This window comes from Elephantulus edwardii, unplaced genomic scaffold, assembly GCF_000299155.1.
Source record: "Elephantulus edwardii isolate Elephantulus edwardi_28Jun2011 unplaced genomic scaffold, EleEdw1.0 scaffold00133, whole genome shotgun sequence".
NCBI classification, from domain to species: Eukaryota; Metazoa; Chordata; class Mammalia; order Macroscelidea; family Macroscelididae; genus Elephantulus; species Elephantulus edwardii.
In genome coordinates, this window is record NW_006399883.1 from 524194 (window position 1) to 528745 (window position 4552).

Here is a 4552-nt window from a genome sequence, read left to right on the forward strand (position 1 = left end):
TCTGTTATCTGAAATACTTCAGTTGGTATACCATCTATTCCTGGGGCCTTATTTTTTGCTATTTCCTTCAAAGCAGCTTGAACTTCTTCCTTCATGCGCAAAGCATAGGATGACATTTTATCATCTTTGACTCCAAGGAGCACACTGATGACGCTTGCTCCAAGACATATTTGTTCTTTTGTTGATCCATGGGATGGATATTCAGTACTCTTCTCCAGTACCCCAGTGCAAAGGACCTGATTATTCTTCTGTCATCCTTAGTCATTGTCTATTTTTCAGATAGGAAGCAACTGGAAAAAAACTATAGTTTGAATTAGGCACACCTTTGTCTTTAAAATGACATCTTTTGCTTTTGAGCACTTTTGAATAGGTCTTTGACAGAGGGATCTCTTCCCAGTGCAGTACATCTCTCGATTTCCTGACTTCCAATAAAGAAATAAAAGTAAGATGAAATTGTTGACAACTTAAGTATTCTCTCCATTTATCATGATATTTTCTATTGGCCAAGTGGTGAGGATTTTTGTTTTCTTGATGTTGAGATATAATTCATATTGAATTAATAATATTAATTATTCATACTGAATTAAGCATATTAATAATTCATACTGAATTAAGCATATTAATAATTCATATTGAATAATATGATTCATAATTCATATCAAATTAATCATATTGCCTAATCTTCCAACAGCAAGTATTTAAAATCCTTGCTTTTAGCAACCAAGGGTGTGCCATCTGCATAATGCAGGTTGATGAGTCTTCCTCTGATTCTGATGCCATGTTTTTCTTCATAGAGTCCATTGGCTTAGTGTTATATATATATTACCTCATTGTCTTCTAACTCCTAGAAGGAGTTTCTGTGGAGAAATATACAGTGATTTTTATGGAAGATGTTTGGTACATTATATTACACTTTTCTCTTGGAGCTTTCAGAATTTTCTCTTTGATTTTGATATTTTGATTATTAAGAATCTTGAAGGTTATGTCAGACAGTTTCTGTGGGTTTTCTGATTAATTTTAATGTAGGTTTGGTTTTCTCATTATGTCTAGGAAATTCTGATTATTAACTGGAAAATGATTTCTGGTTTGTTTGGTTTTTTTCCTTTATTGTTGTCATTTTGTTGTTGTTGTGATATGCCATAGAGTCGCCTGCAACTCATAACAAGCCTATGTATAGCAGCTCTGAAGCTTGTCCTGTTCTGAGCCAGTCTGACTCCGACATACCTCCCCACATTATCCTATTTGCTGTATTAATCCATCTCATCTAGGGTCTTTTTCTCCTGCGCGGTCCCTCTACCCTCCAGAGCATGATGTCTTTCTCTAAGGACCGGTCCTTCCTGGCCATGTGTCCAAAGTGTGTGAAACAGAGTTTCAAAATCCTAGCTTCTGAGACTTGTTTTCTTGGCAGTCCATGGCATGTTCAAGACTCTTCTCTAGCACCACAACTCAAAGGCATAGATTATTTTTCTGTCATTCTTAGTCATTGTCCAGCTCTCTGATGTATTATAAGTAATTGCAAAGACCTTGGCCTGGATCAGGCGCACCTTAGTCTCTAGACTGACATTATTGCTTCTCAGTATTCTGGAGAGATCCCTGATAGCAGTCCTAGAATTTATTATCCTGTTAGATTTCTTAATTGAATTTCACATTTTCTTTTGAGTTTGCTTTTTTTTATTTGTCTCTTAGGACTTCATATATTCAGTTGTTTGTCTTTTGGTTCACTTACTCATTTTCTATCAGATCAACTCCATTTTTTAAAAAATCTTTTATTATTTTGTGTGTGAACCATCAAATCAGATCTGACTGGTACAGGAGGAGATTGCTCCTTCTTCTCTCTCCATCAGAGCATCTGGTGGATTTGAACCACATACCTCTGGCATTGCAGTGCAGCTTCTTGCCACTAGGCCACCAGAGCTCTCTAGATCAACTCCATTTTAGAATGTTTTTCTTATATTTTCTAATTCAGCTGTTTTATTCATTAGTTCCAGTACTTTGGTTTGTTTTTTTTTTTCCAATCTGTTACTTATGACATTTTGTTCTTCAGTTTACTTTCTGAACTTTGCTAATGTGTTTCTGAGTACATTTTATTTCCTTTAAGCATATTTAGCACCATGGTCTGAAAATTAACAGTTCTTTGTGTTATATTAAGAGATTTCCTCTTTTTAGTTTTACTTCTGATTTTTGTGAGTTTTACTAACTTTTGTTGAGTTTCAACAATTATTTTTTTCCTTTTGAAGTTTTGCATTTTTATTATAGGAGTTTTCTGATTGGTTACCTTGGTGACACAGTGCCCCATCACTTGGCTGCCTACCCTCACACTGAGGCCCACACCCACAGGCCACTCTGAGAAATGTAGCACACTGTCTCCACATTTTGAGAGGATAGAAGGAGAATTGATGCCTTTGAGCTGTGGTGCTGGAGAAGAGTATTGAGAATACCATGGACTGCTAGGAAAACAAACAGATTCGTCCTGGAAAGGGTTAAACCGGGTGGCTCCTTGGAGGCAAGGATTCCGAGGCTCCGTCTAACATACTTTGGACATGTAGTGAGGAGAGACCGGTCCTTGGAGAAGGACATCATGCTTGGGAGTGTGGAGGGACGGCGCAGGAAGGAAGGCCCTCTATGAGGTGGATTGATTCAGTGACTGGGATCATTGGGATGGGAGTGTCAGGGACAGTGCGATTGGCACAGGACAGAGCAGAGTTTAGGGCTGTTGTACATAGGGTCTCTATGAGTCGCAAGCGACTCGATGGCACATAACAGCAACAACAACTGTTGAGATGAAACCATCCCATAGCTGGCTTTCCAGTGGGCTTTCAGAGGCACTAAATTTCACAGGAGGAGATTGTCCATCCTTCTCCAGCGGAGTAGCCGACGGACTTGAACATGGTCTTTCAGACATTGGTGTGGTAAGGAATTGTGCTGTCAACACAATGGTCCATGGTTCAAATCTCCAGCTGCTCCGTGGGAGAAAGATGGGCACTTTCCTCCCATAGAATTTACTGCCTTTGAAAACCTACTGGAGGCTCAGTATGGGTTGGTTCTGATTCAGCGATACTGAATAAGAATGATAAGCCACCAGAGTCCCCTCCTGTACTTTTTAAAGCCTTGGTGTTGCAGATCGATGGTAAAGTATTTTTATAATTATTAATAATGAGACAAGAATGAGATAGAACCAGACCTTCCTACAGGCATATCTTTTGAAAACCACTAGATGGCACTCTTTGTACTTTGAGTATTGTGTTAATTTTTTTTTTTTTTACCCCACCTCAGGCTTGATTCTGGAATTCTTTATGAGTGGGGTCCCATGGGGCTTAGATGTGTGAAGATACTGCCATGAGGAGTGGGCCTCCACTTTCATGTGGCAACAGTATGAGTCTGTCTTTCTCTCACTGCTGCCTTTGCATAAACACCTCAGAGCCTCGTTATGAAGAATTAGCTCATTATTAAGACCCTGTTCCAAAATGGTTGTGATGATTGAGAATTCCCAGTGTAAGCAGGTAGGATTGACTGGTTTCTTTTTTTTTTTTTTTTTTTAAGCAACGATGTATTGTTTGACAAAACTATTTTTCAGAGTATGCTAGGAATTATACAACTTAAAAACAAAAACCTCCTATTCAAAATTTCTCTAGATCTATTTAACAAGTCTTATTGTTTAAATAAACATCAAGTTTAAATGCATTTTACATCCATTTTCACACCATCGTGTCTTTTCCTACTGAGTTGACAATTCAATCAACGTTTCCATAGTTTTGTAAACTGTAAATGAACGTTGGCAAAATTAACCATAAGCATCACAATTTGCATTCAGAGATGACTTAAAATGGTTAATTCTGGAGGACACACCAGGATCCATTCTGAACACAAGCTCTCATGTTTTGTAGACAGTAGTTCACATCACACTATCCCATGTATTCATGTACCCATAAAACGTTCATAAAAAGAAGAGAAGGCAAGAAAAAAAAAGCTAAAGACTGGGTTTTTTTCCGTTTGTGGTTAATACGGTGGATGACATTGGATTGTACCTCTTTGGTGATCAAAGGAATGAGAAGGATAACCTCACCTGATGCTAGTGACATCAAGATTGGAGGATTTAAATGAGGGTCAAATGAAAAGAAAAAAAATAGTCCTCCTCATCACTAATCCTCTTATTCTGAATGTGAGCACTTCTTTTTGAAAGTAAGCAGCACATGTAAAGAAAAAGAGCCGGCAGAAAATGGGCATGTGCTGATACAAGAAATTAAACATTTTCATTATTAACCCCAATATCTTCATTTGTGGAGCAAACAAATAAGACATTTTCAATATTAAAGTCTTTAAGGTCTTTTCAGAACTTTCATTTATTCAGAACTTTCACCTTATATTTTTCCAGCTTTCATTTGAAAGATACAGAAACTGCTTTACATTTCCCCATGTGGGGAAAAAGATTTACTACACTGAAATGGCTTCAACTATATCAACTGAAACAAAACTATTGCTTCTACTTAAGCTATGTGAATTCAGTAGTATTTCAACTTGGAGGAAATTAAAGGCAACTCCCCTACCACACACT

At 37.6% G+C, this 4552-nt stretch overlaps 1 protein-coding gene across 1 annotated transcript in view; it reads left to right on the plus strand.

Annotated features, from left to right (window-relative positions):
• SH3BP5L (SH3-binding domain protein 5-like) overlaps nt 1-4552 on the plus strand; it is a 36546-nt gene that overhangs the window by 20151 nt on the left and 11843 nt on the right. The gene's annotated exons all lie outside the window — the stretch shown is intronic.